This window comes from Euprymna scolopes, chromosome 10 (genome assembly GCF_053919585.1).
Source record: "Euprymna scolopes isolate OS-2025 chromosome 10, ASM5391958v1, whole genome shotgun sequence".
Taxonomy (NCBI): domain Eukaryota; kingdom Metazoa; phylum Mollusca; class Cephalopoda; order Sepiida; family Sepiolidae; genus Euprymna; species Euprymna scolopes.
This window is the reverse complement of record NC_136491.1, coordinates 21,769,103-21,794,822: the sequence shown is the minus strand read 5'-3', so window position 1 is coordinate 21,794,822 and position 25,720 is coordinate 21,769,103. Positions and strand designations below refer to the sequence as shown.

The window sequence follows — 25,720 nt, the reverse complement described above, 5'->3', positions numbered from 1 at the left end:
AAGGCTGAATGACAGGCCCAGAGATCTTTACTGCCCTGAAGCAGGTCAGCTGCAACAAATCGCCAGGATTTGATGGTCTGCTCTACAAACTGTATTTGAGGCTGCCGTACATATACCGATTTTGACAAATGTGTTCAACAATTTGTTTGATGAAGGTTTCATCCCAGGTCAAGACCTCAAGAAAGTGATCACATGAGCAAGTGAAACCTGCATGGTGAAATGAACTTGACAAGTATAAACCCATATGAACCCATAACTCTGCTAAACACAGAGTTAAAGATTTTGACCGAGATCCTATGCAATCAGTTGCAGGCTGTTATATGAGAATTGATTGAACCCAAGTAAAACTCTGTTCCGTCTGCCTGCTTCCCACCTGACTACAACCTGGATGTCTTCAAGTCCAACGTAAACAAATTCCTGATTAACCGCCCCATTAAATAGACATTTTTATTAAATCCCCACACTAACGTACTGTACATGCAATAACCCTTATCCCTGAGTGGCTTCCGGGCCTTGATAAGTGGTGATCACCTTGTAAAAAAAAAATAAGAACTACGCTGTGCAGAGGAGATCGATTCAGTACCACTTGTACCTGATTTATATGATCCTAGGAAGCTGCGCTGATCAACTTAGATTAGTCCAAAACTTTTGCAATTATTGCTTCCTGGCATCTGTTTTAGAAGCTGCCGGTTTTAAACCAGACTTCCGCAAATGTATCGCATGCCATCAGTAGTGGTACAGCTAAACAGATGGCCTAGTTTAAGTTCTTGGTGTGTGATTAAAACTGTGCCTCCACTCTTGGCTTCCTTATAGCAACCTTTCTCTGACTTCTAGGAAGGAACTCCATAGTGGATTAGTGAGGAGGACTGTTGACAACCTACTCGTCAAATGATTGGCTTGTTGAGAAGAGGAGATCTGCTCCCAGTGGAGTTGAGCGCCAGGTTCGACTCATCTAAACAACTCTTGGACCTGGTGATTGATTCTGAATGTCTTACTCCTCAATACCATACAACACAGTTCCAGATTAGTGGCGTTGCCTGAGTGTTCCCATTGTGGGACTCCAGCAGAAGAAATACCAGAACACACTTTCTTTGAATGCAGTGGTACTGAGGGTATGTCAATGAGGTGACAGCTCATATCGATCCTAAGCATCCTCGCCCACTGAACGTATCCTACAATAATCCACAATGTCAGGTTGCCGTGAGGTAGGGAGAGATGGTGGTGTTGACATCGCGTCTGAATAAGAACCAAATGGTTGAATCTTTTGCTGATCAGGATCTGATCACATTCTTTAAGCATCAATTGAAGATCAAGATGCGATAGAAAAAGATTCCACACAAAGGAGTCAAGTATGAGTACGTGATCCCTGCTTGAGCGTGGTGTATGCAGTTCCTCGCCCTGTCATACCCCATCCTGTAAGATAAGCTTCTAGTCTCTTAGCTAGTTGAGTGAATGCCTCCCCTCCCCTACCAATAAGAAACCTCGAAGATGCTCACTCACCTATTTATCTTTTTCGTCCCTGGCCTCCCCTAAATTGCATTCATCTTGGAAGAACATCACTTACTCTCCAACTCCCACACCCTATTTTTCTGTTCCTATCTAGGGCTTACCTCTACCTAGAAATTAGCCTGTTTGTTTTCGGTTCCATGCAAACCGGTAAACAGTGACCGGTCTATTATTTAGAAAAAGGTTGGGAGAGTCTTACTGACGTCTGTTTTTATTTTTTTTTCTCCACTCCATGCTTAAATGAAATTATTGTTTCATAAAAGACTATTTATTTATGCACATATTTATATTTGAAAATAAAAATGGCTTGGGAATTTTAAAGAGGACGACCCTGGAGTGAATGTGGTATTGTGGTGATTGAGGATTCTAACATCATAGACAAATAAACTAAAAACATTCAAAATAAACTCAAAAAATAAATAAACTAAAAAAATGTAAACTAATATAAAATTAAGCCGACTTCACAAATTGATAAAAGTTCATTATTGGATTTTAATTATAAGGTGAAGCTCGAAGATTCAAACCCGATAGATAAAGCAAAAATTAAAAAATAAAAATAAAAACAGACAAACAAATAAAAAATAAATAAATAAATAAATAAAAGCATTACCCCCCCCTCCCTCCCTCCCTCCCCAGCATACACACACAACGTCTACCATTTCTTTTGGTACCTAGAATTAGTCTGCTAGCTTCCTTTCCCGATATGACCTGAAGAAGGGTAGGTCACATTTTTCCAGACTCTTAAGCTAAGGTTAAAAAAAAATGTTTCTATAACTCTTTGAAATCTGTTTTGTGCTAATTACCGCTAATCCCTTTAACTTATTGCAGCTTTGACTTTAAAACCCGGAATTTAATCTTTACCTATCTTGTCTTGCTTTTTTTTTTTTTGTTTTTTTTTTTGTTCTGAAATCTTTTTTGTCAAATATGTTATTAACCAATACTGTCTTGTTACATGTAAAACGAAAAGAAAAAAAAAGTCTTTAAATCATCAACGCTCTGATCCCCATCTGGCATCAATTGAAATGGATGGCTCTCGTTTAGGAGAAGCCCCATGTTTTGACAAACTTCTGGGTTTGACCTTTACTCCTGATCTGAAATGGAACGCGTACATCAAGTCTGTTGCCAAGGTCGCTGGAAAGATGGTGGGATCCTTCTACCGCTCCAGAAGATATCTCACTACTGATGCAATTCTCTATCTATATAAAAGCCAAGTATGGAATACTGCTGCCATATCTGGGCAGGAGCTGCTAAAAACAGCCTATCCTGCCTTGACGTGGCTTGGTGGGGTATGCCCTTTTCTCTTTCCTGCAACCTCTCTCGCACAGAAGAAACGTTGCAAGCCTATCTTTGTTTTATCGTTATTTCCATGGCAGGTATTCGTCTAAGCTCCAATCTCTGGTCCCCCCTCGCCAATCTTTTACGAAAAACACCCATCTAGCTTAAACCACTGTCAAAAATTTTGCCCATTCTTTATCTGTGCCTAAATCAAAACGTAGATTCCATGAACAAAGCTTCTTTCTTAGAGCTACACGCCTGTGGAACTCTGTTCCGTCTGCCTGCTTCCCACCTGACTACAACCTGGATGTCTTCAAGTCCAACGTAAAAAAATTCCTGATGATCCGCCCCCTTGAGTAGACACTTTATTAAATCTCAACACTAACGTACTGTATACACAATAACCCTTATCCCTGAGTGGCTTTCGGACCTTGATAAGTGGTGACCACCTTGTAAAAAAAAAAAACATATTAGATAAAGTGACAAGGGTTATCATAGACCCCCCCCACATTCCTACACTTTTGAATGGCCTTGAACCTAATTTATTTTTCAATCATTGTAAATTTTTGGAAATAAAGAAATTTTCAAAGCATAGTATCTGTTCTTCTGTCCTTGGGTTAGTGAGATAAAAATCATTTTTGACTTGAGCAATTTTCGTTTTTGTCCAATTCAAAGTGCCTCTTTTGGGGAGCTGGATATCCCCACATTTAAAACCAACCTTGTGTCTAACTTTACCCTTGCAGGGAGGAGGCAAGTAAGAAGAATAGTGACACAACTGTAAAATATTGTTTTTCTTTTTGTTTTAGAATCACAAATGAACAATAATACTTGATCTTAATTCTAATCCAAAATTACTCTCTCTATTTGCCAATTTAAAGGCTTAAAAACCACTTTCGAATGGTAAAATATTATTTTCTTCTTGGTTGTCCATCGTTATCCGATGATAACAATTTTTTTCTTTATGTGAGTCTGCTGATTTTTTAATAGGCCAAGCCTGGACCCACAGGTATGGTCACAGATCGGGCATGTGAAGAAGGATGTGCCGGGTGGAGCAGAGATGGCCTAGTGAGAATCTCGCTTTGCATGCTTTGCAGGCTTTGCTAGATTCCCCTGTATTCACAGCTCCTCGATACAGGTTACAGTGAGAAGAGGGAGACCAGAGAACCCAGCAGGAAGCGGGCGGAAGATACAACGTTTTCTCAGTAAACCAGCCAATCGGGTATGAGCAATATGAATAACATTAATACATTTCTGATTTTGGGGGGATGAGGTATGAATGTTGTATTGTTTTGGTCGTTCGGACGATTATTCTCATCTTGGGTGTTATTGGCACAACGTTTCGGTCGATGAAACCTACGATCTTCGTCAGGTGCAAACTCTATGTCTTTTTTTTGTTTTTTGTTTTTTTTGTTTTTTTTCACCTAAGGAAAAGCTCTGTATTGCAAGAAATCGAACACACCCTCAAACCCAAGGTCCGATTTCTAGTCATATAGAGTTAAACCCCTTTTCCTTAGTTGAAAAAAAAAAAAAAACATAGAGTTTACACCCGACGAAGGTTGTAGGTTTCAACGGCCGAAACGTTGTACTAATCACCCCAAGGATGAGAATAAGTGTCTGAACAATCAAATCAATACAAGAATGAATAGCATTAGTTGTATTTTTTTCTTCTTTTGGGTTGGTGGTTTCTGGAGGTACACACCCTAAATTACAAAGTTAACTACAAGGAATGTTGAACTTACGTTACTCACCCAGAATAGACATCCTTTAACTCATAAGTTCGTTAGTTTAGGAATTTACCCAATGCACACATAGTATTCGCATCCACGCGCGCATTGGTCTAATAAAAATTGGATTACATAATATAACTCAAGATTTGAAATAGAGCAATTCTTTTCTTTATAAATTTATTTGATTTTATTATATATTTTGTATCTCACTTATTATAATTTTTTGTATCTCACTTATTATAATTTTTTGTACCTCACTTATAATTTTTTTTTTTTTTTTTTGCATTTCACTTATTATAATGTTTCTGTATCTCACTTATTATAATTTTTTGTATCTCACTTATAATTTTTATTACATAATATCTCATATTTATCTCCCCTTTTTGGTCTGATGGAGTGGTCTCTCTAAATTGAGATTCCACAGAAACATGTATGCACATATGTAATCAATAACGTTTATATAATAAACAGACTATATACCAGCTCTGTCCTGCATTGAGCACTCTTTAATAATCACGTGTTTCATTGGATTTACATCTAGGAAATCAATCAATACAACCGGTATATATATATATATATATATATATATATATATATATATATATATATATAGTCATACACATATAGTACCGTTTCGCTGTATCACAGCTTATCAGTGCGACTAGACAGGCAACTACCTCAAGCCAGGATCGAAACCCGACCGCCCAAACGACAGTCAAAGCTTATAACCATTATATATATGTATATATATATATATATATATATATATATATATATATATATATATATATATGTGGATGACACATTAAAGCCCCCCCCCCTTTGGGTTGCGCATTTTGTAAATATATTTTCAACCGACGCGTATTTAAGCAATTAAGCGAAGCCCACTATTTATTTGTTTGTAAACAAACTTATGGTTTGAGCACTGTCTGCGACGGGTGGGTGTAGGAGAAATATTTACAGCACTGATTCGTGATCCAATGGTTAGAGCTGTCGAGTGTCAACACGACGGTTGTAGGTTCGATCCACAGCTAGGGAAAGATGTATGTCTAGCCGCACTGATGAGCTGTGATACAACGAAATAGTACTGTATGTGGATGACAAATATATATATATATATATATATATATATATATATATATATATATATATATATATATATACAGCATCAAGGATAATCTAAAATTTCTCAGTATTGACGTGTCTAGCTGGGAGAGTGCTTCCAGTGATCATGAAAAGTGGCGCTCCATGGTTTATCATGGTTGTGATAGCTTTGAAATGACAATATTAAGTGTAATATCTGGAAGAAAAATCTCTCAGAACTATCAGAGGTTTTTGTGCTGAATCACGCGGTAAAATGATTTTATCTGTAGCCAGTGTAGCAAGTCATAAGCGACCACATGGAAATCAGTCTTTCTTGAACGGGGAAAACACTGCTCCATTTGCTCTATGCACTGCAAATAAAGTGGGGGCGGGTCTGAAGCGTCATGTGAATCTCCACAGTGAAGCAGCACCAGTTGGCATCCTCCATCTCAGCATAAGTGTGACTTCTGCAACAAACTGTGTAAGAGCAGAGCTGGTCTGAAGAGTAACCTTCGTTCCCACAGAAAATAGAAACTACATCTTGATCACATCTCCACATGTATATATGTATATGTGTATAAATTTATTGATAACAAAAATTTAAATAAATAATTAGATAAAAAAAATAAATTATAAAATGAATAAAATAACAAAAAACTGTATTTAAAAAGTACATAGAAACGGATGAATAATCTACAATAAATAAAAGGAAAGGTGGTCTTCTGTCAAGAGGTGACAATCACCACATATGTATATATACATATGCATACACATATATAAATTTATATTTATATATATACATATGTATATAAGTATGTATACATATATATATATAAATATATGCATATAAATATACACCTATATATATAAGGCAATATAAATATAAGCCTGAAGAGTCCTAGAGTCGATGAAACGTGGAATATTCAGTGTCGCTTAATCGTCATATATATTTTATAACTTACTAACTATCTCTACCTACGTATCGAGCACTTTTGAAGTAAATACTTAAAGTTTACGCATAAATCTATACTTTTGTATATTGATTTTATGTGAGTAAATTAAGTAGTTATATATATATATATATATATATATATATATATATATATATATATATATATATATATATATATACACACTGATGAGGACCGAAGCATCGGTCAAAAATATGTACTTGTAAAAAATGCTTTAAAAAATTTTTTTCATGATAATATTTTGTATTTCTGCCCGTCATCAATAGAAAACGAATAAAGAAAAATTATAAACTGTTATACTTTTCGTATTCTTTTTTATACATTTATACAAACACACACACATACACACACACACACACACACACACACACACATATATATATATATATATATATATATATATATATATATATTTATGGTGCCTGTCTTATCGGTATTGAGCGTGACCACCTCGTTTTTTCGTGTCCTCTTCCTCTCTCCTTTACCTTCTTCTCAAATTCAATGTGTTCGTAGGTGGTTCTTCAGGCCTGCTAAACTGCGACAGATTTTGCCACAAAATTGGCACACCCGATCAGTTTTGTTTGCAGTGTCATTATTGGGGTGGAAGATAGGTTTTGCACATTTACACAAATGATTTTTGAGGCCAGCAAGAGATAGGCACAATTTCCCACATATGTCACAGTTAGTGTGGTGACATTGTGGACTCAGTGCTGAACCCTGTTCACCGTTAAGTCAGATCTTATGCTACTGGACCCATGTAACCCAGTATTACCTGTCATATGATCGGGTCACCAGCGACGAAACTGGTTCCCCCACCAGCTCTGTCTGGTGAGGAGGGTGACTAGTCTCTCAGAAGGAAACAAAAACAATACATATATTATTTCGTCAATTTCGATGTATGAGCGCCTCAAAAAAAAAAAATTTCAGTTTCGGTGTTTCTGTCTTACATGGGATTTGAGCCCCGCGAGTGACTTGCAGATGCGACCACAACGCATGCACGAAAATGTATTCAATGAAATGTCACTTGGTCAGGCAGTCAATTCTTTTCTCTTTTCTCTTGATTCTCAGAGTTTTTGTATTCTTCCTAATTCAAAGACTTTTAAGGCATTGTGACATGTCAGTCTTCATTGTTTCCTGTCTGAAGCAGTTTGTTCAAAAGTTGACAGTGGTATGTTAGTTGTTCTCAGATTGTGCTTGAGCTTATCTTTGTGCCTCAATAGTAGGTGGCCAACATGCCTTTTACCTGTTTGAAGCTGACTATACAAAAGTGCCTTAAACATTCTATCATCACTCATTCTGACTACATGTCCGGCTCAACTCTGTATAAGAAAAGTTTCAATTCCACTGATATCACACTTTCCAAAGAGATCAACATTGGTCACCTTGTCCTTCAGGGTAAATCCACATATTGTACGAAGATAGTGTTTGTGAAATACGTCCAACTGCATTAAGGGTTCCAAGCCTCAGCACCGTACAAGAGAGTTGTCAGAACAACAGCCCTATACACCCTGATTTTAGTTTCTAGCTTTATACTTCTGTCATCCCACAAATGGTTCCGAAGTTTACTAAAAGCTGATGTTGCCTTCGTTGTACGATTTACAATTTCATTGTCAATGGATTTGTTTGAGTTCACCATGCTACCTAAGTATGTGAAACTTTTGACATATTTCAAATTCTTCCCATCTATTGTAATATGACAATCCGGAAATGAATGAACTGGAGGATTTTCTTTCACACCATTTGATTGCTTTTGAAGAAGAGGCAGCAGATGGACTACTTCAGTTTTCTTGATACTTATTATGAGTCCAAATGATTTGCTGACTTCAGAAAACCTATTGACAAGTTCTTGCACTTCAGTATACGATGTTACACCCAATGCAGCAGCATCTGCAAATAACATGTCAAATATCATTTGAGTTCTCAGCAATGTTTTTTGCCTTAAAGCGCTGATGGTTAAACAATCCACCGAAAATCTAAAATTTCAAGTGTTTAGACCCAAAATTGGCAGACGAGTTTGGTAGAGTTTTCAATAGTTAAATCGTTGAACTTTGGCCCCTTGACAGCCAAATTTGACCTTTGAGAACTCTACCAAACTCCTCCGCCAATTTTGGGTCTAAACACTTGAAATTTTAGATATAGGTTCCTTGGACATGGATCTAAGTTAATCACTTGATTTGAGCCCCAAAAAAATAAATGTTAAGGGGTCATAATAGGGGTCAAAGTTAAAAAAATTGACCGAGTTTTTTTTGCTCAACATACACCTCCAAACACCCAGGCAACGCCGGGCTGAAATGCTAGTATCTATAAAAGTGAACGCGTCTGTGTATCTGTGTCTGTGTGTCTGTGTGTGTACATTTCCCAATGCAATAACTCCGTCAATTTTAAGTCTACAGACTCGAAATTTGATACAGGATACTGAGATTTGGGAAAATCTTTGTAATCCATTTTCGAACAGAAATTTGGCTGTTAAGGGGTCAAAGTTCAACGATTGTACCTTTGAGCTCTCTACCACATTCCTCCACCAATTTTGGGTATAAACAATTGAAATTTTAGATATAGATTCCTTAGACATGGATCTAACTTAATCACTGGATTTGAGCCCAAAAATAATAAATGTTTAGGCGTCATAATAGGGGTCAAAGTTAAAAAAAAATTGACCGCTTTTTTTTTCCCCCCAACATACACCTCCAAACACACGAGCAACACCGGGCTGAAATGTTAGTTTATATATCTATGAAAGTGTACGTGTCTGTGTATCTGTGTGTCTGTGTATTTGTATGTGTACATTTTCCCTACGCAATAACTCTGTCAATTTTTAGTCTACAGACTCGAAATTTGATATACAGTGTACTGAGATTTGGAAAAATATATGTGATCGGTTTTCGGCCAGAAATTTGGCTGTTAATGAGTCAAAGTTCAACGATTTGACCTTTGAGAACTCTACCAAACTCCTCCGCCAATTTTGGGTCTAAACACTTGAAATTTTAGATATAGGTTCCTTGGACATGGATCTAACTTGATAACTTGATTTGAGCCCAAAACAATAAATGTTAAGAGGTCATAATAGGGGTCAAAGTTAAAAAAGAAATTGTCCTCTGCGGTCTCTACCAAATTACTCAGACAATTTCTGGTCTAAACATTTGAAATTTGACATAAAGGGTATTCAGAGATATGGAAAGCTTTTTAATCGGTTTGGGTCGAAAATTTTACTTACCAATATATAAATGTATGTATGCATGTTTGCATGTCTGCCTAAAACTTTCGACAGACGCGACGGATTTTACCAAGATCAGTATCGTTTTGAAGTTCGATCTTTCAGATGACAGATATCAAAAAATTGGCTAAAAACATTAATATCTTCACCTTCAACTGGGCACTTTTCTACAGGGGGTGGTCACTTTTTTCGCCGATATTTTTGAAAGTTATCCTCTCCTTTCGATTGTCTAGCCTTAATTTAAACCTACGTCACTTCCGGTTTGGCGGTGGTCGTAACAGCAAAGACGTTAGGTGTTTCCCCGTTCTATTCTTCCTTCGGTGTACGGGTTTGAGCCCGCCTTCCTACTACCACTTTTTTTTTTTTTTGCTCAGCACACACATCCAAACACCCGGGCAACGCCGGGCTGAAATGCTAGTATATATATATAAACGTGCACCTAATTTTACATGCAGAGAGATTTTAAAAAAAGGGAATAATAAATTTCAAAGTGATTTTGGACACGTTAAATTGTCAGAATAATTTCATACTAGAATAAAAGTTTATGAGCCAACTTATAAAAATTTACCTTTTGTCTAACTTTGCCTCTCCACGAAGGCAAACTTAGACACAAGGCCAGTTTTGTTTTGTCTTGTTTTTACGTGAGTCTCTGAAAAAGAGTCATTCTGGATTAGGTACAAAAAACAATTGTCTCAGTCAAGAAGGATTTCTGTTCTTCTAATCGAGTATAGAACAAGTACTGCATTTTGAATTATTTATTTGATATAAAATAAAATATATACATTATATTATAAAAAAAATAGGCACAAGGCCATCAAAAATGTGGAGAAAATGGAGGTCGTTGTTTATCTTTTGCTTAAAATAATAAAATTGACTATCCTTCTCTTGACTAGAATCTATGCACTCACCATAATACCACATTTAGTTTAGGCGGCCATCCTACAAAAAGAAATCCCAAAATTTATTTGAAATTTAAATAATACATATTGAAAAATGTATTTATGTCTAAAAATCTACAATGATCGAAAAACAAATAAGGCACAAGGCCATTCAAATGTCTGGGAAGGTGGTGATCTATGGTCATCCTTGTCACTCTCCCTTATAATTGCCTAAGCTATTCTTAACTAGAATCCCCAATCACCATAATACCACATTTACTTCAGGGGTCGTCCTACTTAATAGCCCCAAATCGATTTTTATTTTGTTCGAAAGCCAAGTAAAGTTAGTTTTGTTTTCCTGAAAGTAAACCAATGAAGAAACAGTATTTTTTTTTTTAATTAATAATGGAAATCTCAAACAAAAAAAAAAATGGATAAAAATAACGAGGATTTAATATTTTCTTTTTACTTACCTCGACGTTGGCTACATAAAATCCAACTTTGGTCAAACTGTCTTAATTATCTGGGCGTCTCACTTTGTGAGGCTCGCGTTATTAAGTGACAACGCAACGGAGAGAAAAGATGATTTCGATCAAATTTATTTATACCTGATTATTGCTACAAGCAGGCCATCATTCATATGGAAAATAAAACTAGAAACCGGTTTGACGAGAAGATGCGAATCTTCGGGTTATCCCCCACCCCTCTCTCTTTCTTTATTTCCATCTCTCTCTCTCTCTCTCTCTCTCTCTCTCTCTCTCTCTCTCTCTCTCTCTCTCTCTCTCTCTCTCTCTCTCTCTCTCTCTCGATGATGGGAAGCTACAAAACCGGTTTCCTTTTCTACAAAACAACGGAGGGTTATGCAAGGCAAAACAAAAAAGGAAAAAATGTGTGGGGGTGAATGCACTTGTATAATAAGGATCGTTCGAATATCTCAACTATCCCATTTGCTTCTTTTTTTTTTTTTTTAATCAAATTTTTTATTTGAAATTGATTGCTAGGATAAAAGAATAGACTATTTAACATTCAAGAAGTCATCATAAACAAACGACTTTGGAATTCCCTTCCTGCTGCCTGCTTCTCTGACTGTACTGATATGCAGAAATATGAATTTAACGTAAACCAACATCTTGTTCGTCTTCCATTAGCATGGTCACTACGAGTTATCCTTTATGTTCAACTGGCGATATGCCTTGGTTTTGGTGAAAGCGAATAAAAAAATTTTTTTAATATTTAAAAGAAAAAAAATTTTAATATTAAAAATAAAAAATAAAAAAATTTTAATATTAAAAAAGAAAAATTTTAATATTAAAAATAAACAAAAAAATTTAATATTAAAAAATTAGCAAAACATTTTAATATTAAAAATAAACAAAAAAATTTTAATATTAAAATAAAAAAGAATTTTAATATTAAAAATAAAAAAATTTAATATTAAAAATTTAAAAAAAAAAACGCAATTTATGTAAAACGCATTAAAATTAAATTCTGTACCATTTTAACGTGTGGAAACGATTTGTAAGATGTTTGAATCGTGTAAAAAAACATACAACATAAAAGAATAGCAGTTCTCACCATTTTATTTCTTTTTCTTGGTTTGCGAATTCTTAAATATTACTTTTTCTGTAATTTTACCATTTAAAAATCTTTTCTAAATTTTAAATGAGAACGTCACATTCTAATGCGTTTTACATAAATTATTTGTTGTTGTTGTTGTTGTTGTTGTTGTTAACGTTAACGTTAACTGTTAACTATTCTGTATTTTTACCACTTGTTGGTCTCAAAATGTACTTCTTGTTCCGAAATAAAATTTTCATTTACTTTTAAAGGTTTCTAATGTTATTATAAAGTTTTCATCGCTGGCAGCCAATGAAGTAAACCCTGACCAATTATTTTAAAACATGCTGCCTCAAGCTATCTAACACGTCATTCAGTCTGCAGTAGAGAGAATGCCAGCCATGACAGACCAACCAGGGAAAGCCATCAGGTTTTGATTAAAAAGGTCTTGATTCTCTATCTCAACCATGCGCGGCAATCATAAAATATAAACCCTGTGTATCGCTTTATTGCAAGTCAATATTGTTTTTTTTAATTTTGAAATTGCTATGAAACACAGATAAGTGAGTTTTTGTGGAAGGTGGACAAATATTTTGAAAACTCTGCTAATTTTCTATTTTCAAGTAATTTTAAGTGTGTATCATTTTATTGCAAATCTCCCAAAATGCCTAGAAAGGGTCGATTGACAGCTAGTGAAAAGGAACGTGTTTTTGATCAAAAAACATTGTCTTTATTCGTTGAAATCCAAATATCAAACCAAGGAAGGACAAAAACACAAGAAAGTCAGTTTCTACACATGATGTTAGAAAAATTTGCCGTCAACTTATCAAGCAGCCGGACGGCAATAGTGCTGTTATATTTGACAAGGCTGGAATACCTTCCTTATCCAGAAAGGCATGCTGCAATGTCTTAAACGAAATTACAAAGCGGTAAGCCCATAGCAAAATCTGTTTTAAACAAAACTTATAAGGAAAAATGTTCAGCTTGGGCACAGAAATACATGAAAACCAGCTTTGAAAATGTTCTTTTCACCGATGAAGCCAGAGCAACTCTTGATGGATGGGCCAAAGTTTGGAGTTCTCTTGGATTACCTACCCTTATCAATTCCGTCGTCAATAGGGAGGCAAAGGTGTCATGTTTTGGGCTGGAATAATCTGCGATGAACTAATTGGAACATTTCGAGTGCCAGATGTCAAACTGACAAGCCAGTCTTATATTTTTAAATGAGCATTTGTCACCATGGTTTGATGACCTTCCATTGGTGCATCACCGTAAATTGATTTTTATGCACGACAATGCGGCATTCCACTCAGCCAAGGCTACGACATCCTACCTTAAGTCATTAGGCATTAGTGGAGAAAATATGATGACATGGTCACCTTGTTCTTTAGATATAAACCCAATTGAGCAGGTTTGGGCAATAATAAAGATGAAAGGTTATGCAGGAGGTGTTCAATTTTTGTCGAAGGATGAACTTTGGAGGAAGATTTTGGAAGTTTCCCATAGCATTACATCATCTCAAATCCGCTGATTAGAGGCTATTCAAAGTGATTTTGAAACATGGGATTTATGTTGATAACTAAATATTTCATTAAACAAAATAATGTGAAATTCGTTCTTGTTTTTATTTAATATTGTAACTGGATATGTTTTTTATTTCATAAAAATAGAAATATGAAGTTAGAATATTGTTTTATTACGAAAAATATACATTTTAAGACACTTTCAGTAAGTGATACACTCTTAGAATTACCAGAAAGTAAAAAATTAGCATAACTTTCAAAATATCTGTTCAAATTCCACAAAAATCAGGAAAATAAGGCAGCTACTTATGCTCTTCCAGTATACCAAATTTTACTTCTCTGCGTTTCATACCAATTTAAAAATTAAAAAAATATTGATCTGCAATAAAGCAATAGACAGGATTTTGCAGTTCAACCCGGCTTTGCTCGAGTCCTGTGTACTGTTCATAACTTTATGTGCATATGTTTATATATATATATATATATTAAAAAGTTTGACTAATGTCCAGGTAACCTACATCTAAAATTTCAAGTGTTTAGACCCAAAATTGGCAGAGGAATTTGTTAGAGTCTGCAAAGGTCAACTCTTTCAACTTTGACAACTTGGCAACCAAATTTTCGCCCAAAAACTGGTTAAAAAGCTTGCTGCATGTCTGAACCCTTTATGTAAAATTTCAAATGTTTAGACAAAAAATTGGCTGAATAGTTTGCTAGAGACCGCAAAGGTTAAATCTTTTGAACTTTGACCCTTTGAAACCAAATTTTCAGCCAAAAACTGATTAAAAAGCTTGCCATATGTCTGAATACATTTTATGTAAAATTTCAAATGTTTAGACCAAAAATTGGCTGAGTAATTTGGCAGAAACCGCAGAGGTCAAATTTTTGTTAACTTGACCCCAATTTTAACCTCTGAACAGTTATTGTTTTGGGCTCAAATCAAATTAAAAAGCTTGATCCATGTCCAAGTAACATACATCTAAAATTTCTAATGCTTAGACCTAAAATTGGCAGAGGAGTTAGGTAGAGTTTTCAAAGGTTAAATCGTTGAACTTTGACCCCTTGTCAGCCAAATTTCTGGCAGAGTAGTTTGATAGGGAAACGCACACACACACACACACACACACACACACACACACACACACTAACACACACACACACACACACACATATATATAAGAAAAACTCATAAAAATGATAAAGAAAACAAAAAAATTAAGTAGAGGTTAGATGGAAAGAGTCAAATTATTGACATTCTACAGAATAAAGAAATAATTCATTTATTTTGTATTCCTTGTTTTATGAACAATAAATGTTTGTCAGTCAGCATTTACATTCTTGGCCTTTTGGTCAAGATCAAAGTGTAGTATCTGTTCTTCAGATGCTGCACTTGGGATGATTTGTGCCAGTCAGTGGAGGGGAAGCCCTCTATACTGGGACAATTATTATTTTTGGTAACCAGAGTGACCCCTTTTAGGGGAGCTGGTTTTTACCTCACATTAAAAACGGCCTTGTGCCTAATTTGCTCAGTGGGGGAGCAAATAAACACCATCTGTTCTTCAGATGCTGCACTTCCATTTCTTGTTCTCTTTTGGTGGAGGAGAAATCCTTCACGACTGAGACAATTTTTATTTTTGTACCTTTTCTCCACGTTAAAAAACGACCCTGGTGTCTAACTCTGTCCCGTGGGGAGGCATTGTAAATAGGTACATAACTTTACTTCCCTTCATATTGTCCCAATTACGGCACATCAACCATTTTGGGAGGTTTATAAAAACGAAATCGACTGTACTTGTTATACCACGCTGTTGTACCCCTCGTTTTGGGTCCTGTCTTTTATCGCATCTGGAACAAAAATTCTTTCAATGCCTAGCAATAGACACAAGTCTCATTTCTTTTTGGGCAAATGGGTTTTATTCAATCACTATGGTTTTCCATGGTCAAAGTCTGTCTTCGTTTATCATCCTGAGAAGGAGGGTGACGGGGGGGGGTCTCTTTTTTGCTATAGTTTTAGCCGCCATTTATTTCTATCTCGTCGCCTTCACGAGAACTCTGCCAACCCGTATTCCCGAGAAATCAGAGACAGACTTTTTTCTGTTCTGAATTCTCTCACTCCCCAAAACAGACTCCCCTTAAATCGTATCACGCTTCACAATTCATTCTGTGACGTGGCGATCCACATCATGCCATGTCAACGATTGCTCTGCCTGTTCGATCTGCCTCTCTAATTTTGTTATGACACGTTTTTATAAACAAACAAATTGGCTGTGCTAATAACTTCTAAAAACAATGAACTCCAATTTCTAGTTCTATATATTGCACTGGCCACAACTGTCAGCCTGTAATATATATATATATATATATATATATATATATATATATATATATATATATATATATATATATGGCGATTAAGCTGCACAGAATATTCTGTGTTTCATCCACGCTAAGATTCCTCAGGCTAATGCTAATTTTATAAAAGACACAATAGGTTCACTAAAATGTAATGTAAAATAATATATATTTTGGACTACACAGAATATTCCGTGTTTCATCCATGCTAGGATTCCATAAGCCTGAGGAATCCTAGCGTGGATGAAACGCGGAATATTCTATGTAGCTTAATCGCCATATATATTTTATAACTTTTTCTTAGCTCTATATACACATTGAGCACTGTTGAAGTAAATACTTGAAGTTTACACATGAATTTATACTCTCGTATATTAATTTATGTGACTAATCGAAGTAGTTATATATATATATATATATATATATATATATATATTAGTTCCAACGAGAGAAAAAAATGTATATTTAAAAGAGTGTAGCCATCAACAGAGATGTAAAATGGTCTCCGAAATAACATTTCAAAATTTCACTTAAAAAACCTTTATATAAAAATATCTGAAGAGAGCTGAACAAGGCATGAAACGCGTTATAAAAATATTTTAAAATAAAAAATGATAAAAGGCTGAAAACCCCACAATTGTTGATGGCTACACTCTTTTAAATATATATATATATATATATATATATATATATACACTGTGTAAGCAAAATCTAGACTTCAAACAATGTGTTGATGGCAACAAAAAGTGTATTTCATTTTACGTTACAATTCTTTCCATGTCCAGTCGAACAATTTCAAACATTATATCGTTTGAAAATTTTCAAAAACCAGCATTTCTTCAGACTTTATGAATAAAAACACTTTTGACAATAATGCATTTTTGAAGAGAAAGAAAGGAAAGAAAAAAGGAGAAAAGAAGGGAAAAAATTCCCTTAATGGAAAGAGCATGTGAGAAACATTTACCTTAGCGGTAACCACGGAAGAGCCCATTTAAATACTAATACATCACCTAATTTTTGTATCCTTATTTGAGAACAGAGTCATGAGAATTTTCCACAGAAAAAACCCTTCGCCATTTAAAAACATTTTTAATATATCCTATTCGTTGTGTTTCTAAATTAGATTTTGCTATTTCCTTATTTCCCATAGTTAATTTTCTATAAAAGGATTTTTTAATTTTTATTTCTATATTTATAATATGGCCGTAACAACCTCGCATTATGTTACGGTTAATTTTAGTTTCGTATTAGTGGCAAGTAATGTTTACAAATCATCGTTATTTTAGTACTTAGATTAAGACCATTTTAGGTTTAATGTTTAATTGAATATGAGAATAAAGAAAAAAGAAAAAGGCTTCATTGTATATATAAATCCTTGTACAACATTTCGAGTAAGGGATTCTAATCTATTTATTATTATTTAATGTTTTAAAATTCATTATCATTCTAATTAAATATGTTATTCATATCGTTACTAAAACAATTACAAAGGGAGATAATCCAATTATGTTGTCAATTGCTAATAGCTAATTCTGTTGAAAAAAAGTTCGATTTTATTTCCTATAACAGCTAAAGGGAGATAATTCAGGCCGTTTGATGTTTTCGGTTTAGTGAATACTAGAAAGCGTCTATGATTTAATGATTAATTTAATCAAACAGATCCATGATGTGCTACGATAGCTTATTAAATAAATTAAGTATATAAATTATGTTTTTAATCTTAAAAATTATTTTTTACCCATAGGTTTAACCCACATCTGATATTAATCACTTATGCTGCTCATGTCTTCGAAGCCAGAGTTATAATTTGTGTGTTGTGTTCTTGGGTATCTATATAAAATAGTATATATCCTCTAATTATTAATCTGACAACAAAACCATCCAATAGCTACAAATGTGTTTCCCTCCGATGAGAAGATGATTACTCCTGCATTTAAGGGTAAGGACATTTAGAACAAGGAGTGAAGCAAGCAAATAAATAAACCAGCATGGATTCTACAAACTTAAGATGTCAGATGACAAAATCAATTAAATTAATTTCCAGTCTCCAAATTGCTAATTTAATTTTTAATAATAATTGCTAGTTTATTGTTAAGTTGTTTTACAAATATATATATATATATATATATATATATATATATATATATATATATATATATATACACTAGCAGGGAGACCTTACGTCGCCGAGGATTGAATGATGATCAACAAATATTTCTCACTCCTATATTTTTGTCATCGAAATCCGTGAAATCGCTCGGAAGCTTCACATGCCTCCATGCAGTAACTTAGTCCAAAATATATATATTACATTATATTCTAGTGAACCTATTGTGTCTTTTATAAAAGTATTTGATATAAACTTCTTTCCAGTTCACGAAAAAAAAAAGACACTAAGAAATTTACATGCAGGGGTTGAACCTACAGGCCACGTCACGCAAAAAAAACAAAAAAACAAAAAAAAAAAAAAAAAAAAAAACACGTAAATTTCCAAGTCTTATAAAATTCTTTACAGTTAATAAAAAATAAATTAAGAAATTTACGTGCGGAGTTTGAACCTGCAGACCACATCATGCAAAAAACAAAAACAAAAAAAAACATGCTATCAACTTACCACAGCAGAAATTTTACAGCTCGTTGCTCTATCATTGCTGCTAAGTGACGACATGGAAAAAAATGGCTTTACCAGTGATAGATAAATTAAAATAACGGTTTTGATTATCAATTATCAGTAATTATCTGAGTTATTAGACAAAACTAATGAGTCTGGAAGTGATCTTAGTGAAAATTACTCCCAGACTTATACACTAAAGTCCTGTAAATTTTAAAGAAAATTTGTTTGTTTAGCCGTTTCGGAGTCTATAAGGAACGAACGCACACACACACACACACACACACACACACACACACACACACACACACACACATAGACAAAGTTGCATTTATATAATTTTAAAGATATATATGAGGCTTAAATACACAGCCAGAGTCCAGAAAGTATTATTGTATTGCTGCAACCATTCTAAGTTTACCAAATGGAGCAAAACAATGAAATTTAAGGTCAAAGAATTCGTCCTCTCTGAAAAGAAAAAAAAACACATCGGTTGCCTGCCTATGATTACTTTATATATATATATATATATATATATATATATATATATATATATATATACTAGCAGGGAGACCCGGCGTTGCCTGGAATTGAATGATGATCAACAAATTTTTCACACTCCCTTATTTTTATTGTCACTGAAATCGGTGAAATCGCCCATTTTTTCAGTCGAATCGGTTGATTGCCTGCTTTAGTTGGGGGACACATCACAGTGCACTGGAAGGAAGCTTCACATGCCTCCCTGCGGGGACTTATTGCCTATATTGCACTGTAGAGAACCTACTGTTAATTTTATAAGATTATTTTTTTATATATCATGATTTGAATTAAAGTTTAAAATGTAAAATTAAAGTATCATGCTTTATTCATTTCAAACACGCCCCTGTCATATAAAAGAAACTGTTGATTTTATATGCCTGGCTTTACTGCTTGTGCGGTGATAATGGCTTAAATTTAAGTTTAAAATGAAAAAATCAAATATCCTGCGATAATTGTGCTTTAAACAGAAACATTCATTTTAAACGTACCCCTGTCATATCAAAGAACCTACTGTTGATTTTATATGTTCGGCCTTTTGGCTTGTGTGGTAACAAAACTTCTCAAATGCATTTCCTTATCCAGCGTATGGTATATACATGCAGAGATTACAGTTAGGATATCTGCAATAGAATGGGCTTGCCTAAAGCCATACTGTGAGTCAGAAAGAAGTTTAATATCTGTTAGGTGGTGGACTAGTGCTTGATTGATTAAGGACTCAAAAGTTTTGGTAAAGTGAGGAAAAGGCTAATGGGGCGATAATTTTGTGCGTCAGTTCTTTCACCAGAATTCTTGTAAACTGGAACCACAGAAGCAAACTTTCAGTAGTTAGGAAAACAAGATTCGGTAAGGCATTTGTTGTAGAGTTTGGAGAGAACTTGGGCAATCTCAGCAGAGTATTTTTTTTAATAGTATATACGAGATCAGGTTCATGTGCGTTTGAGGTGTCTAGTTTTTTTATGATATCACGAACATGAGAAAGGGTGATTTTCAGATCAAGTGTTGTTTCTGTCCACAAAGGAATATCTGGGAGGGAGTTGTTTGCTGAGTCCTAAGTGGTGTTGGGGGTAAACCGTTCGGCAAGAAGATTAATCTTCTCGGTTGCTGTACAAACAACTTGAAGTTTGTTGGATAGTAGGCAAATTGTTGATTGCTCATTATTTACTACACTTATAAATTTTCCTGAGATCTCGAGTTCCTAATTTCTGTGACTTTTTCTGATTGCCATGATATATTCTCTCTTAGCTGTGACTATTTCACTTTTACAATTATTTCTAGCTTTTATATTCTTTTGTCTATTTCTACTGGGCTTATGTCAGATAAATCTGTGAAATGCATGCTGCCTTTGAGCAATAGTAGTTGCACAAGTAGAATGTCTGCTTACCTATCGCTCACTGTTCTACTGGCACTTTAAATTAAGGAAAAAACTTTGGTCGACTTCTCCAAGAGGGGGTCCAAAAAATACAGAAAGCATGACCGGCTATGCCCTTGATTATTCTTGACTAAGATCTTTGCTTTTCAATTCAATCTTCTATGTTGCAAAGTATGAGATGCATTTTTCAAAAAAAAATCTGCAGTGACAACAAGCTCCCATGGGACACCAGTACAGAACTCATGAGACAATACCTTTAGACCTATGATTGAGAAAGTCAGCAGAGTACTAAGTAAGCAAATGCATAACAAGCAACAAATGGTGTCACAAAAGGTGTCACAAATGGTGTCACAAAAAGTGTTAAAAATGGTGTCACAAAAGGTATCACAAATGGTGTCACAAAATGTGTCACAAATGGTGTCACAAAAGGTGTCACAAATGGTGTCACAAAATGTGTCACAAATGGTGTCACAAAAGGTGTCACAAATGGTGTCACAAATGGTGTCAAAAAAAGGTGTCACAAATGGTGTCACAAAAGGTGGTCCAACCTGTTATTACCACATGTAGAAAATTTGTAGCACTTGTCAAAATACGATTGTTATAGAAACAAAAATTGATATTTCTTTCATTACCTTTTACTCACACCAAAATAAAATTGTTTAAAATCTTAGAATCAGATGTTACACAACATTTTTAATTGATATCATAAAGACTAAACTATCGTTATTTTCATGGAAGGTACTCGACTGATCTCCAATTTCTGGTTCTTCCTTATAAGGCATTCACAGCAAGAACTCGCCTCTCTACCACAACGAAAAAAAACTTTCTTCCTCTACATTCCTTGCATCAGGCAGAATTTCCATAGACAAAGTTTCTTTGCAAAGGACTTCCTGTCTCTGGAACACATGATAGCAGGACTGCTTCCCTGCAGAGTAGAACATAATCATCTTCGAATGCAATATTAACAAATATTTGTCATAAATCGTTGTTATAAGTAATCAAAATTAGTTCATTCTCTTAATCATTTTTATTTTAGTTTTAATGCTAATCACTCACCTATTATCAAGGCCTAGACGTTGCTCGAGGATAAAGGTCAATGGGATTTTTTTTCAGTTGGATGATGACCAACAACATGAGAGGATTCAAAACGATGGGTGGGGGGCAGAATTTGATTAGTTAAGATTGTAACTCAACGAGTATTTGTTAACATTGGACTTGAAAATGACTATGTTTTAGTCAGCTGGGAAGCAGTCTCATGGTATTGTCTTCCATAGATTGGAAAAACCAGAGTTTGTTCAGTATTTTGATTGTGAATAGTTTGAAAACAACTTTCTTTAGAAAAGCTATTTTAAATAAAAACATCCAAAGTCAAGCCATGCCAATGTAATTTATAAAACTCACTATGTCTATCTGTCTGTCTGTCTGTCTCCATATTTTCAAACTCTATCTCTTCCGAAACTAAAAGTTTGCAGAACGGCACTTGAGGCCTTAAATAATTGGATTTTTTATGGACCGTTCTTTTATGGATCTTTAGTCGGTTAAAATAGTTTTTAAGGGGTCAAAAAGGGGTAAAAATTGAAAATATCATTATTCATTTTATACATTCATCTTAGTTTATTTTTAATTTTTAATCAGTTCATATGCGTGTCACGTTGGTACTGTGGTAATGTCATCAGCTTTGAATGCTACAGTTTTGCTTTCGGTTTCAATTCTAGCAGATGGCTTTGAAACACTTTTCTTTTTTAGTTTTGAAATCATAACTCTATAATAATATATACAAAAGCTGAATTCTTGACCTAAAACTGAAGAGCCATTGCTCAAAACGACAAGCTATTATAAAAAGGTTGGCTGGGAAGCCATCAGGGATCTCATCAGAGATGCCCCATGCGGAAATATATTTTCTCTTTCCACTGAACAGTGCACAAATAAAACCACTGAATGGTTCAAAACGGCAATTGAAGCACATGTTCCCATGTGGAAATTCTATAGCAAACCCCACTCTCCCCAATGGTTTACTTCTACTTGTGCAGCTGTCATTGCTCAAGGGTAGCATGTGTACCGCAGATTTAACTGACATAAGTCCAATTTAAACAAAAAGAAGTTTATAGAAGATAGAAGTAATTGTAAGGGAGAAATAGTGACAGCTAAGAGAGAATATACTGAAATCACCAGAAATACATCAAAGCACAGAGATTAGGAACCCATGATTTGGGGAAAATCTACAGCAGTGTAGTAAATAATAGGCAATCAACAATTCCCCCACTATCAAACAATCATGAGGTTGTTTGCAAGTCAACCAAAAAGGCTAATGCTTGCCAGTCGGTTTGCCTCAAATTCCACATTGGACCCAGCGAACCACTCCCCCACCCTGACTTTCCCTTGCAGACAGACACCACACTAGATGATCTGGAAATCACACCTTCTCAGGTGCATGGTATCATAAAAAACCTAGACACCTCAAAAGCATGTGGACCTGATCTCATTTTAGCTGTGCTATTAAAAAAATGTTCCGTCAAGGTTGTTTCAGTTCTCTCCAAACTTTACAACAAATGCCTTAACAAATCTTGCTTTCCTGACAGCTGGAAAACTGCTTCTGTGGTACCAGTTTTCAATAATTTTGACAAAAGAACTGACCCATTAAATTATCGCCCTATTAGCCTCTATGGGGACAAAAATGGATGGTCACATTCAGCAGCAGAACCAAGTATGCCACGTTTATGTATTCGTGTTATATATCAACACACACACACACACACACACACACACACACACACACACTAAAAGAGACACTACTAACGATCATGGCAGGGTTAAAATGGTTTAAGAAAAGAGTTAATTATACCCTAAGAAAATGTCAAGAACACACACTTTGACTGCAACACGATAATCTAGGGTTCAATTAGTGAAGAATCACCATAGACATTTAGTGACACGTACACACATTCAGCTGAACCCTTCGTCACATACATATGCAGTATGTGCATTCAGTGTACATACACAAACAAACGCCACAACGTAACATCTTTTGTAGGTCAGAGTGCACCCATTCTAGTAGTCTGGCTTCTCAAAACTCCACCTGACCTTGTGTTTAACTTTCTGACAAGGAAATCCAATTATTAGTGGAAAATATATTATTTTATTCTAAACATGACGATGACTTGCAATTCCATTGCTATTCTACAAATCAACATCGCTAATAACCAACGTGGCCTCTATTCCGATTCCTCATCAGAGAACATTTATTAATTTTTGAAATACACCAGCAGCTTAGAAAACACGAAATAACGAAATGGCGACGCGTAAATGAAAACGATATGGAACAAGTATCGGTTAAAAATAGTCGAAACTGGTGTTACATAACCAGTTTGGACAAGTTATAAAGACGGGACGGTGATAAAACATAGTGACTTCAGTCATTTGAAGCGAACAAAACAAGTAACTCTAAAAATAACGTTGCAATTTGAAAATGAACACATGGTTGAGTAAATAAAATAAACCCCAAGAAATAATGACTTTTTTTAGCAGTGTCTTCGCATCCTTATGAGAGGCTAGGTCAGTCTACCCATCGACAACTACTTTTATAAACCTATCAGAGAAAAATCGATTGGATTGTTGATAGGATATTTCCAGATATTCTGTGAAATCTTGTGAAGTAGACTTTATGCCTAACACTATAAAATGCCTTTGATATGTTAAGAGCTATTGTCCAGCTTCACTTTGTCAAGCCTCACTTTGTCAAGCCTCACTTTCGTCTGTCAAGCATAAGTCTTTTTCATTTATTTATTTTTTTTTTTCATTTTTTTAGTAGAGGATCACCATTTATCAAGGCCTAAAGGGTACTCGAGGATAAAGGTTAATGAGTCTTAGGTGGCCAGTGAGACAACGTGATGATCAGTAATGGTGGAAATTGGGCAAATTTTGATTATTTAAGAGGCCGGTTCAACAAAATCCTGTTTACATTAAGCTTGAAAACAACCATGTTATAGTCAGTTGGGAAGTAGCCCCACGATACTGTGTTCTACAGACGTTAATTCTAGGAAAGAAACTTTGCTCATAGAATTTTTATTTAGTTTTAGACACAGATAGAGAGTAAGGGAAAATATCGATAGTGGCTGTAGATGGACGAGTATTTAAGCAAAATGTTTTACATGTAAGGAACATAGACTGAAGTTCAGTCGAGCACCTGCCATAAAAATAACGCTCAAGCAGAGATAGATTTGCAATATCTGTGAAAAAGAGCAAGTAGGGAGAAAAAAAGACATTACCTACTAGATTCTGAAGCCCGGACATAGTGCTTTAAGTGGCACTACCCAGATGTGGTAACAGTACTCCATCTTTAGATATACAGTTTTTATACAGGTAGAATATTGCGTTAAGAGTGAGATATATTCTGGAATGCTAGAATGTTCTGACTATTGTTCCAGCAATCTTGGCAACAGATTTGATGTAAATTTTCCATTGAAATGCTGTCATAAATGGTGACAGATGATCTTAGAATGTGATTTGTGAGATCATTGATAAAGATCAGGAACAGATTAGATCCATAATGGATACTTAAAAGAATGCCAGCATTGGTACTATGAGCTTCGGATTTTTGCCGATCAACAACTACTTTCATAAACCTATCAGAGAAAAATCGATTGGATTGTTGATAGGATATTTCCAGATATTCTGTAGCTGAAAATCTTGTGAAGTAGACTCTATGCCAAACACTATAAAATGCCATTGTTATGTTAAGAGCTATCGCTCTAGAAAAGAGGGAATAGATTCACTGATCCTGTGTGGTGTTACAGTCAGCACGTCAGCTATTGATCTTGCAAGATGAAATCCATGTTGTTTGTGAGATCATTGACAAAGATCAGAAACAGAATTAGATCCATAATGGATACTTAAAAGAAGGCCAGCATTGATACTATGAGCTTCGGACTTCTACCCATCGACAACTACTTTTATAAACATACTAGCTGGACACCTGCCATTACCCCGTCGTACAATATGCTTAAACATGATATATTAATTGATACAGATTATATATGTATTATTATAGAATCAATCCTCTATTGAATATTATATATTACGAGGAAAAATTTGCCGGTGGACTAATTTGTAAAAGAAAT

General features: G+C 34.9%; 1 protein-coding gene and 1 pseudogene across 1 annotated transcript in view; one reads left to right on the top strand and one right to left on the bottom strand.

Moving 5' to 3' along the window:
- The window catches only part of LOC145285859 (cadherin-87A-like), a 212,310-nt gene extending 200,994 nt beyond the window's left edge, over positions 1-11,316 (bottom strand). Inside the window, exon 1 of the mRNA XM_080134300.1 lies at positions 11,128-11,316. The gene's annotated coding sequence lies outside the window, so the exon portion shown is untranslated. The remainder of the gene's footprint in view (positions 1-11,127) is intronic.
- Positions 11,317-15,061: 3,745 nt separating this feature from the next.
- On the top strand, positions 15,062-15,273 carry LOC145286688 (U2 spliceosomal RNA; annotated as a pseudogene).
- Positions 15,274-25,720: the final 10,447 nt, after the last annotated feature.